The 12,333-nt window shown below is 42.3% G+C and overlaps 1 long non-coding RNA gene across 3 annotated transcripts in view; it reads right to left on the bottom strand.

The window, feature by feature from the left end:
- The window catches only part of LOC123330980, a 136,937-nt gene that overhangs the window by 23,186 nt on the left and 101,418 nt on the right, over positions 1 to 12,333 (bottom strand). For 2 of the 3 annotated variants that reach the window (XR_006547347.2, XR_006547348.2), the window contains one exon: positions 6,020 to 6,196. This is a non-coding gene — a long non-coding RNA (uncharacterized LOC123330980). Of the gene's footprint in view, positions 1 to 6,019; positions 6,197 to 12,050; positions 12,163 to 12,333 lie in introns of those variants that run through there. The other variant, XR_006547349.2, reaches the window with a different exon arrangement.

Below are 12,333 nucleotides of genomic sequence, written 5' to 3'. Positions count from 1 at the left end.
TAAAAAAAAATGATGTCTCAGAATTCAACACAAAAATAATTCAAATGTATTAAACCTGAAAGATAAAGAAAAACCACAGAGATACAAAGATCACATTATTCTGAAAGAAATAAAATTGAGCTAACCATCAGATATTAGAGAGATACTAGGACAACACCTTCCAACTAAAGAAAAGAGACTGTGTGAGCCAAGAGCTTTATATTCTGCCAAGTAGTAATAGCTACAGGCAATTTGGCTTTGCAAAGTCTCAGGAAATATTGTACTTACATGCTACTTTGAGGAATGTGGAGTTAAATGATAAGAAAATCTTTAGTTAGATGACCAATGGTGAACACTAAATGGATTTATCTACCTAGAGAATTAGGAATAAGCCAAAGAACTACAAAATAAAATGCAAATAGACACTTCTCAATTACAGAAAACAAGAAAGAAAATAGACAATATTGACAATGATGTAATGAGCTCTTAAAGAAAATACATTTTTAGGTAGAGTTACAGAATAAGTCACAATTCTCTGTGCGATATGTAAGAGACACCGACAGCAAATGATCAGACAGTCTAAAAATCAAAAAGTAGACAAGGCAGGACAACTGCAAACCAAAACAAGAAAGCTTGGGGCTTGATCTTAATATTAAACAAGGTAAATCTGGGGCAAAAATACGTTAACGTTATCAAGAGAAGGATTAAACTGCTACAAGGTACCACACTGTGGAAGTCTAAATAATACTACCCCTGGAAGATGTCTATGTCCTAATCCTGGGACTTTGTGAATAGATTACATTACATTTCAAAGACATTGCAGATGAAGATGTTGAGATGAGAAGATCATCCTGAATTTCCTGGGTGCGCCCAACGTAATCACAGAGGTCCTTACAGAAATAAGGCAGTTGGTACACATTCAGAGGGAAAAGTAAGGATAGAGATTCTTAAATACTTCCCCGGTGGTCCAGTGGTTAAGAATCTACCTGTCAATGCAGGGGACACGAGTTAAAATCCCTGGTCTGAGAAGATCCCACATGGCGTGGGGCAGCTCTGTGCCACAGCTGCTGAGTCCACGCTCTAAAGGCCATGAACTGCGACCACTTAAGGCGGCATGCTCTAGAGCCCATGAGCATGTGTGCATGCCCTAGAGCCCATGAGCATGCTAAGTTGCTTCAGTTGTGTCTGACACTTTGTGACCCCATGAACTGCAGCCCGTAAGGTTCTTCTGTCCGTGGGATTCTTCAGGCAAGAATACTGGAGCAGGTTGCCAGGCCCTTCTCCAGGGGATCTTCCCAACCCAGGGATTGAAACTGTGTCTCTTATATCTCCTGCATTGGCAGGTGGGCTCTTTACCACTAGCACCACCTGGGAAGCCCAAAGGGGGGGTAAGTTTCTGGCAAATTTTGGCTTGACTTATATATCTACTGTTGACTTACATAGAGTTGCACAGAGTTGCTTACTCTGTGCAACATACAATAATAAATATTATTTATGGCTCAAAACAATACCAAAAGGTATGTGTTGTCACAATGTAGAGTAGAATAAAATAGAATACTGCTGTTCATAAAAGGGAAGTAATTTCCCCCTAAAATAAGCTAGAAATAAGTGGAGCTAGACTTTAAACCTCTCTCTGCTTGGCACCCACAGTCATGCTCTCTTCAAATACTGTGTATTTTAAGTATTTGCATTTTTCCTTCTATCCCGATGCTTACATCCTGGATGAGGACAATGTGGGGTGGTAAGGAAGGAAAGATTAATTGAGCTAAGGAATGTCTTAGGCTTTTTCACATGCATGTAATTGTATTCATTTCTCTAATTCCAGAAGTAAGCTTAATAAAACAAAAGAACTCTGGATTAAGAGGTATATCATCTATGCAAGTGACCTCAATCTAAATCTATAGCTCACAGCTCCCAAAACCTTAGTGAAATAAATTCAATCTAATGGCACATGACTACAGAACTAGGGAAGGGTGTTAGCCACTCACCCGAAGCTTAAATGAACTTCAGGAAGAAAAGCATAAGATACAATAATATCCCTACCAGCTGCCACTAACCCAGTATGGAGCAGAACAGTGGAAAAAAAAAAAAATGGGGGGGTGGCAGGAAGGGACCTGAAGGAGGCCCAGCCAACACTCTGGGTTCGGCGTTCCAGAAGCCAAAGGGCAAGTGGCCGAGGGGCAAACCTCAGAGTTCCTGGAGCCTCTAGCTTAGTCACCAAGATTCACCTGGCTCAAAAGCTCGAGAGTAATAATATTCACAGCCTATGCTTGCAACCCACCTCAGCAGATCTACCTGTGCAGGGAAGAGGCTATGCTTTGAATCTGGCTTCTTCCAAGTAACAGAGGGCCTTTGGAAAGGCAGTGACACTCCAAAGAGCTTGGTGCTATCAAGGCAGACCAGATGCAGCAGTTAGACCACTGAGGCACCTCCCTCCAAACATAGCCATCATCCTGGATCTCTAAGTTGGCAACAAAACATTATACTGGATTTAAACAGCTCCTAACTATGCAGTGATTTCCCCAATACTATGCTAGACATACATGGGCTAGAAATGTAAACCCAGCTCTGCCTGATTCTTAAGCCCATGCTCTTTTCAATATTCTCCTCTTTAAACATTCTTATTTCTTCTTCTATTCTGATGCTCAAGGCCAAGGACTCTGGAAGAAAGAAAGAAATGAGAAGGGAAGAAAAAGGAAGGGAAGAGATATCCTCCCACAGCCTGAAAGAAACTATGTGAGATCCCAGTGTTTCAGACAATCCTTGTCACTCCCCCTTACACAGATGAAAAGAACAGGCAGAGAAAAACCGTCAAATACACGTAAAGACGCAACATATCAAGAAAGAGAAAGTGTGAACAATGAAAATTTTCTCCCAAAAAGAATCACCCTTGATTCCACGGTTGAAAAAGAAAGTCCTTGACTTGAGAGAGAGCCAGGGAAAATAAGTTATTAATTCACGTAAGAGGAAATAGATGGTGGGGGCAGTGGGTAGGAGAGAGAAGTACATATGAGTTTGAATTCAGACTCCATCATCACCTGACTAGCCTTGGACAAAGGATTTAATTTAATTGAGTATCAGTTTTCTCAAATTAAAATGAGAATAATAACACATGACATTACTTTTGGGTTCTGGCTAATGTAAGCAGAAATGCACACTTGTTAGAAGGATATTAATACTTTACAGAATGAATAAAGAAGCACAGGGAACAAGATGATGTTGTGGGCAAGTTAGCAGGAACAGGACAGCCTCAGTGAGAACTGCTATGAAACAAATACTGACAATTTTCAGTAATTGCAAAGCTCAGCTGAAGATTGATCTACCCAGGGTTAACTGTGAGTGGCCTGATTGGGTTCACAGTGCTAACATGGCTATGGCATCTTAATTTACTGTCTAACTGGATAGTGTAAAATGGGGAAAAGGTAATTTGCTAAAAGGAAGTAAGTGCCCCCAAAAGGGTGGAATGGATGTTTCAGTTCGGTTCAGTCGCTCAGTCGTGTCCGACTCTTTGTGACCCCATGAATCACAGCACGCCAGGCCTCCCTGTCCATCACCAACTCCCAGAGTTCACTCAAACTCATGTCCATTGAGTCAGTGATGCCATCCAGCCATCTCATCCTCTGTCATCCCCTTCTCCTCCTGCCCCCAATCCCTCCCAGCATCAGGGTCTTTTCCAATGAGTCAACTCTTTGCAAAAGGTGGCCAAAGTATTGGAGTTTCAGCCTCAGCATCAGTCCTTCCAACGAACACCCAGGACTGATCTTCTTTAGGATGGACTGGTTGGATCCCCTTGCAGTCCAAGGGACTCTCAAGAGTCTTCTCCAACACCACAGTTCACAAGCATCAATTCTTCGGCGCTCAGCTTTCTTCACAGTCCAACTCTCACATCCACACATGACCACTGGAAAAACCATAGCCTTGTCTAGATGGACCTTTTTGGCAAAGTAATGTCTCTGCTTTTTAATATGCTATCTAGGTTGGTCATAACTTTCCTTCCAAGGAGTAAGCGTCTTTTAGTTTCATGGCTGCAATCACCATTTGCAGTGATTTTGGAGCCCCCAAAAATAAAGTCTGACACTGTTTCCACTGTTTCCCCATCTATTTGCCATGAAGTGATGGGACCAGATGCCATGATCTTAGTTTTCTGAATGTTGAGCTTTAAGCCAACTTTTTCACTCTCCTCTTTCACTTTCATCAAGAGGCTTTTTAGTTCCTCTTCACTTTCTGCCATAAGGGTGGTGTCATCTGCATATCTGAGGTTATTGATATTTCTCCCGGCAATCTTGATTCCAACTTGTGCTTCTTCCAGCCCAGCGTTTTTCATGATGTACTCTGCATAGAAGTTAAATAAGCAGGGTGACAATATACAGCCTTGATGTACCCCTTTTCCGATTTGGAACCAGTCTGTTGTTCCATGGATGTTTAGGGGCTAAATAACAAGGGTCTAACATAACATCCTCCTCAGGTAGCTATAAGTTAGTAAGAGTTAATAAGAGATTGTTGGCAGAGCACCCAATAAATGAAAGCTGAACTGAAACAAAGTAGGAGCCAGATTTTACAGTCCTGTTAGTTAGAGGACTTAGCGACTTTGACTATTTAAAACAGCACCTGTGAGCTTTTGCTTTCAACTAAGCCACTTCCGTGGGACCAGAGTTGGTTTAGCCATTTTCCTTAAACTGATCTGAAAAGAATCAACACAATCTGCTTTAGAAACCTTCCCCCTTCTCTTCTAACATGTATGTAGCAAGAACAACTTTTCCTCTAGCCCTTCCCTTTCCATGGCTTTGTTTTAAAGTCCCCCCAAAATTAGACACAAATTGATTGGCAGGCAACAATTCTAACTGTGGTAGTATCCTTGGAAACCACAGAAAACTGGCTATTTTAGGCTAATTTGTTATTGTGATTTTCATGACAACAGCCAAGGGTATATTTTAACTACTGTTTTTACCCTAATGCAATTAGAAAATAAAAGATGTTTAAAGCCAAACAGCCCTTAGACTCTCTAAGGCTCTTTCTGTGTTTTTATATGCCTCAGTGGTGAGCATATGAGAAGCCAGAAGCTGAAGCCAATTCAGATGCCTCTTGCCTTTCTGGGTTTAGCTACAAGCAGGATATCTAAATTATTTGGTGAGAACAAGGTGATTTACGGCCAATACTGTTTCCAAACCCTATGTGGGAGGTTCAGGGCCATGGATCCAGACCTGCCCTGGCCAGTCATCTTTCTCCCGAGGGTGTGTATGACTAAAAGGAAACCATTTCCTCTGGAGGTGTAAGTTTGGAGTCACTATCAAATTCTTCCAGGCAAGAAATATGCAATTGTTGCCAAATACCAGCTGAAACCCACCCTTCTCAGTCTAAGATTGCAGCACTGTCTGGATTGGAGGGATGGACTCCATATCTTCTCAGGGTTCATACTAATTCATCAGCATGAGGAAGGGGGGTTAATAGCCACGAAGTCTCGTTAATTATTGTCCACATTTCCACCCAGCCAGAGGGAAAACTGGGGGAAAAGAAAAGGAACGTAGTTATCCTTTTACTGTGAATATACAACATCATGGGCCTTCTCAGGTGGCGCTAGTGGTAAAGAACCCACCTGTCAATGCAGGTAGATGTCAGAGACTCGGGTTCAATCCCTGGGTCAATCGCCTGGAGAAGGAAATACTCCACTTCAGGATTTTTGCCTGGAGAATCCCACGGGCAGAGGAGCCTTGTGAGCAGCAGTCTGTAGGGTCGCACAGAGTCAGATACAACTGAAGGAACTTAGCACTCATGCACACATACATCATTGCTTCCCAGCTGGTAAATCTCAACATAAGTTGAAGGCAGGGTCCTTCCATCTATAAGTTCCAGAAAAGAGACATTCCCTTCACCAACCCCTAGCATAGGAAATATAGACACATTTCTTAACCCTGGTCTGTCCACAGCTCTCACTTGTGAACCTGAAACTCTAGGGTAGGATGCAAAAGCACAGGGTCAGTTGGAGATGAGTCGCCTAGACTTCCATATGTAGTTCAAAGTCAAATAGCAAAGCAGCAATTACCCTTTTCAGCAGAGCTCAATGGTGCATGGTCTGTGGCCACCGCTCCAGTGATATTTTCAGCTGTGGTGACGTGGCTCCAGGGGTGAATGCCCTAGCATAACTTGCTAAGCAGTGATTCCTGCAGGGGGATGGGTGTAGGTCTCTGCCTCCATGACTTCCCAGCCCTGCTTCTCCAGTCTGAAAAGAGAAGGAAGAAAAGGTAGGGAGGGTGAGAAAAAGAACGGCTAGTTTTTGTCATAAGTGTTTTATACTCTGTGGATATTAAAAAGTTTATGGATACAGCTTTAACAGAATTAACACTTAGTGATCAAAAAGGCCTTGGGAGACAGAAACGAGGGAGTCGGTTTATTTTATACAAACTGTTCACTCACTCCTAAATGTATCCTACAAAATCCAATAAAAAGGACCAGAAGGAACTCCCCTCATCGAGTATTCAAGAAATGGGAGGAGAGAAAACCAGCATTGCTAACATATATTCTTAACGTTGCTGGTAGCAGACGCTGATTTTGAAATGGACCACTTGACTTTCAGTAGGGCTGGAGGCTGCTTGGATGGTATAACTGTTTCGGAAGGCGTAACTGCCTGAGGGGAAAGGTGTGCATGGCTAAAATAAAAAGCAGTGCGGTAAAACGAGGATGACAGCGGTCTGAACCATAGGAATATATGGCTATTGCTGATTGATAATGGTGTTCTGTGTGACAGGAAAGGATAGGCAGGCAGCGTGCTGACCTTCTGCTTGAGATTCATTACCCCCAATATTCTGTGTCCATCAGAAGCAAAACCTGAGCCACCAACATAGAACCCCTTTACACTCGAGTTACTTGCCAGATTCAGGCCTCTAAGAGAAGGCTAGATATCTAGGAGGGAGGATTCTGTAATAACACAATAGGTAGTTACCTTGAATGTTCCTCCTTGCCTTCCTCAAAGGGTCTTATAGCCATTAGCCATGCCAAGTGGGCATTGAGTAAAAAGTTTCACCCAGATGAGGAGGTTGTGGAAGTTCGATTTAAATCAAAGCTTATCCTTAGGGACCCAGAGTGTCATGGTGATTCATAGGAACTAATGAGAGCTTTACAGAGGTCAAGTATTAAATAGACTGTGACTTGAGTGTACCTCAAAGTAGTTCCCGGAGAAGGCGATGGCACCCCACTCCAGTACTCTTGCCTGGAAAATCCCATGGACGGAGGAGCCTGGTAGGCTGCAGTCCATGGGGTCGCTAAGAGTCGGACATGACTGAGCGACTTCACTTTCACTTTTCACTTTCATGCACTGGAGAAGGAAATGGCAACCCACTCCAGTGTTTGTGCCTGGAGAATCCCAGGGACAGGGGAGCCTGGTGGGCTGCCGTCTACGGGGTCGCACAGAGTCGGACACAACTGAAGCGACGCAGCTGCAGCAGCAGCAAAGTAGTCCCAGCTGGGTCTTCATCTCCGTCATGTGTATTTCCTTGGTTCCCAAGTATATTTTAGACTAGTTATTGTCAGCAACTGGCATAATCACAGTTGTAATCTGACCCATGGAGGAAGGTTTATTTTGGTAGAAGTTGAATGAAAGTTTCTAGAACTCCATTTCCATATGAAAACACTAAACCCAAATATAATGACATCCCTGGGGAGACCTCAGAAGTATGTGCCACCAATGAGATTTTAGAGGGTTGATTCTTCTCATGGAGTCATCTGACTCACCAATTTGGTTGATACAAAAGACAGATGAGTCCTTAAAGGTTACAAGCACTAGTCTCATGTTTAAGTAGATGAGACTCATCTTACGACTGGTTTGCTAGATATGGTCTGCTTACCGGAAGAAATATTCTATAGTAGCCAGCATGCTGCTATTAATCTCATCAATTATTTAGTCTTACCCCCAAAAGAAGAGACACCAGGATCCATTGCTTTTATCTAGCAAGAAGAGCCAAACAACTTGACCCTTCAGACTTAAAATTGTTTCGCTATTCTGTGTCTGTTTCACAATTGCACTGTCAGGGACCATGATCTTTGTGCCATCCCAGAAAACATCATGCTGGCTCATCATGTGAATCAGACTAGGGAGATAAAAATAGCAACTACAGCAAAGGCCTTGGAAATACTTGCACAATCGTTCTGAGAAGGTACACTCCTTACAAACACAGAATGCTTTTCATTTCTGGGGGTGCAGTGATCTGGGGCAAAGCAGGATATTCTTTCTTAGGAAAAAAGGTCCTGAATCTTGCATTCCCTATCATCACTAAAAAGGAGGCAAAGTGGACTTGTGGGTTTTATAGGCAACATATACTATATTTAGTTGTGCTTTTCCAATCTATTTGCCAGGTTATTAAAAACATTCAGTGCTGACTAAGTGCAAGAGCAAGAGGAAGCTTCCAGCTGATCCAAGTTGCAATGCGAGCACCCCTGCCACTTGGCTCCCAGCTCAGCTGAACCCAGGCTACCTTGAATCCGTGGTAGACAGGGATGCTCTTTGGGGTCTGTGACAACCCTGATGGGAAAAGCACAATTCTTGGGATTTTATGAATAAAAATCCCCTATGTTCTTTACAAAGTATTACCTGGAAAAATACTCTTGCCTGAGATTATGCTCTGGTTGACAATCTGTGTGCCTGTGCAAACAGGTAGATGTCCTGGACTGTGCATTATCTACAGTCTCTGGGGTGTGAAGTCAGACTCACACACCAGCACACACCTTCATCAGATGGAGAAGGTGTGTGCACAACTGGACCCATGCAGATCCTGAAGCATGAGAAAGTCCCAAGAGCAGATGTCTCACATCCACAGCATGACTTCTCTAGGCACACAACCACCCCTCCATCAACCCACACGTTTGATCTCATGGGGAGTCTCTTATGACTAGAGCAACTATAATTTATCATATAAACAGGGACACATCTGAGCTAAAAAACAGGCCAGGGCAACAGGCCTGAAACGGGGCCGTTCTAGTCAAATGATTTTGCATTGTCACCCTACTTTAGTCATTTTTAACTGGGGGCAATCTTGCCCTCCCACAGGAACACTTGGTAATGTTCAGCTCCACTTTTGGTTGTCACGACTCGGGGGAAGGTGTGCTGTGGGCATCTAGCAAGTAGAACGCAGGGATGCTGCTAGACATCCTAAAACGCACAGAAACATCTCACCCACAAGAAAGAATGAGCCAACCTAGAGTAAACAATAATGCTGAGACTGAGAAACTTGTCTGTAAGTATTAAACAATTAAGATTTATGGAAAGTTTCACCACAAGAGAACGTGGACAGCTGTGGCATGATAACCACACTCGGCGGTGGACTGCATGTGAAAGAGTTCAGGAAAGAGAACTATCCCTAGGAGGCAGAAATGTAAGGGTTACAATGCAAGGAGGTATGCAGAAGTAACACCAGGACTTCCCTGGTGGCTCAGACGGTAAAGCATCTGCTTACAATTCGGGAGAGCTGGGTTCAATCCCTGGATTGGGAAGATCCCCTGGAGAAGGAAATGGCAACCCACTCCAGTGTTCTTGCCTGGAGAATCCCATGGACAGAGGAGCCTGGTAGGCTACAGTCCACGGGGTCGCAAAGAGTCGGACATGACTGAATGACTTTACTTTCACTTTTCTTTCATGCAGAAGTAATGACCCACATAGATCTGTAAACACAGGGTCCATCCATCCCTTGGAAATAAAAAGCCTGGAAGACTGCTGGTAAGGCAATTTGGGAGCGATATAGATTAATGGACCACTTGTAAATGGGCCTTAAGACCTTACTGCAGAAGAGGCCCTTAATTAACAGGAACACCTATTCTGAGTCATGTGTGCGTGTGTATGTAAAATAATTTATTTTTTGAATATCTATTTTATTGGAATATAATTGCTTTACAATGTTGTGTTAGTTTCTGCTGTCTGCTACAACAACATGAATCAACCATTTGTATACACACGTCACGTCCCTCTTGAGCCTCCCTTCCACCCCCCAGCTCACCCCTTCAGGTCATCAGAGAGCATCAAGCTGAGCTCCCTGCGCTATACAGTACCTTCCTGCTAGCTAGATGTTTATACATGGCAGTGTGTATATGTCATGCTACCCTCTCAATTCATCCCACCCTCTCCTTCCCTCACTGTGTGCACAAGTCCATTCTCTTTCAACTGACCAATTTCAACTGACCAATTGGCCCAAGGTCCCCAGTGTGGGTCTAAAAATGTGACCATAGTAACAGAGATGATGTCTATACATAAGCTTTAAAAAAAAAAAAAAAGGAGGGGGTGCTTATCTGTACACCAAAATTCACTCTCAACTCATCCACAGCAGTGACCACTAGGGGTCCCAAGCATGGTACCATACTCTGAGATCAACCAGTCTCCTGGTGGCAAGGTGATTACATTGGATCCCATCAATTATAGAAGAGCCAGTGATTTATCCTCATTCTCTACAACACTTACATTGGACCCAAGCTTTCTTTACCTGCTAAACACGCTTCTGTCAGCATCATTTAAAAGGGTTAGAACATTAACATGTGTGCTTCCAATCACAAACACAATGATGCTTCCAATCCAAAACATAACAAAGTGAATGGAAAACCGCCTGTGGGATTGGACTTAATTGCATGCACCCTATTATCCAGAAAAAGCTTGTCTCAGAGAATACAGCCTACTGAAAAGTCAGTTGCAATACCAGCTGGAAAATGACCCCTTGCAATTTCAGGGCAGTGCTCCAGAGGAAATGGTATATATTCTGTGCTGAAGATAAACATATGGTGATTTTGTTTTCCACAAAGCCAGAATAAACAAGTCTATGAATCAGAAATTTCAAAAAGAAACATCAATTCAAAATGTTATATCTAGTATTATTTTATCTTTGTATTTATTTCTGTTTTCTGCAAGCCAAATTAATCTCTTCCTCAAACAATATTCTATTTGGTTCTTTCTTGTTGTAATTACCATATTTAATAATGAATGTATCCTATAATGTTCTATAAGTAATTTTCTATAGGTACTATATCTTACCTGTTTTCACAGTACTTAGTGTAGAGTGGAAGTACTCAGTAAATATTTATTTAATAAATGCATGGATAAAAAAAAAGCTGAGTCTATAAATAATAAATAAAGCCAAACCATATATTCCCATTTTTTTCAAATAACCTCAGAGGAAATTTGCCTTCATTTGTGAATGTTCTTACCCAAGCCAGAAGAATTATTAAGTCAAGGATATAATCACTTGTGTTCATTGATCTTACTCTTCACTTTTAGAGAAACAAAATGAAAAGCAAAAATGCAGTGTGAAGGCTTTTATAACATAACCTTCTCACTATGATTTGGTTGCATATAAATATAAATTATTATTATTTTTTTATTTTTTTTTTTTTGCCATTTAGCATGTGGGGTCTTACTTCTCAGACCAGAGAGTGAATTCACGTCCCCTGCATTGGAAGTGTGCAGTCTTAACCATTGTACCGCCAGGGAAGTCCTTCAATCTGAATTATTTTAGTACAATCAGAATGCCAATGGCCTAATACAACTAGAATATAATTTATCAAACCTGGAGTTACACTGTTTATCTGTCACCTTTCTGTCCATTTTGGTTAGCAAACAGCATGGAAGTGAGCAGGCAATAATCACATAATATCACTTCCAGTCACATTCTTCCGTGACACTCAGTGCACTCTTTCCTTCCTCCACGACCTTTCTGCCTTCAAAGAAGCCCTTTGTTACTGTAATGTGACATGATTGGCAAATCGAAACAGGGAAAGTGAACTCTACCTAAACTTTGGCAGAGCAGAATTTTCAATTTAAAGAAGAGAGAGACTCAAAACTTGGAGAGTCCCCTGCTCCAGAATTATTTTCAACGAGATACTTTGAACACATGTGAAGTAGAATCCAATTTTACTGGATACCTCTGAAATAACAGAAGTTCTTCAGTAATCACAGTGAAGGAGGAGAGAGGGATCAAAAACGTAGGTGCCTAAACAGTCAAGTGACAATATTCAGCACCCTGGTGAGAAACTTAGCTTTTGATGCACAGTAAACCATCCCCAAACTTAATAGTTTAAAAATTAAAGCTTTCCTTAGCTCATACTTCAGCAGATCAGCAATTTGGGTTGGGTCTATCCCGATGGTTCCTCTGGTCTTGGCTGGGCTGTCATGCACCTGCAATCTGCTGTCAGAATGGCTGCTTACCAACTACCCTAGGACGCCTTCTGCAGGACGACTTGGGAGTCTTTCAGAAGACTATCTCAGACTTGCTCACAGGGCAACTTGAAAGAGCCATCACAAGATTGCAAAGCCTCTTGAGACCTAGGTTACAACATCGTTATGCTGCATTCTGTTGGTCAAAGCAAGTCACGTAGTTCAGGCTAAAG

The sequence above is a fragment of the Bubalus bubalis genome, chromosome 21, assembly GCF_019923935.1.
Source record: "Bubalus bubalis isolate 160015118507 breed Murrah chromosome 21, NDDB_SH_1, whole genome shotgun sequence".
NCBI lineage: Eukaryota > Metazoa > Chordata > Mammalia > Artiodactyla > Bovidae > Bubalus > Bubalus bubalis.
This window is presented reverse-complemented; position numbering and strand designations above follow the sequence as displayed.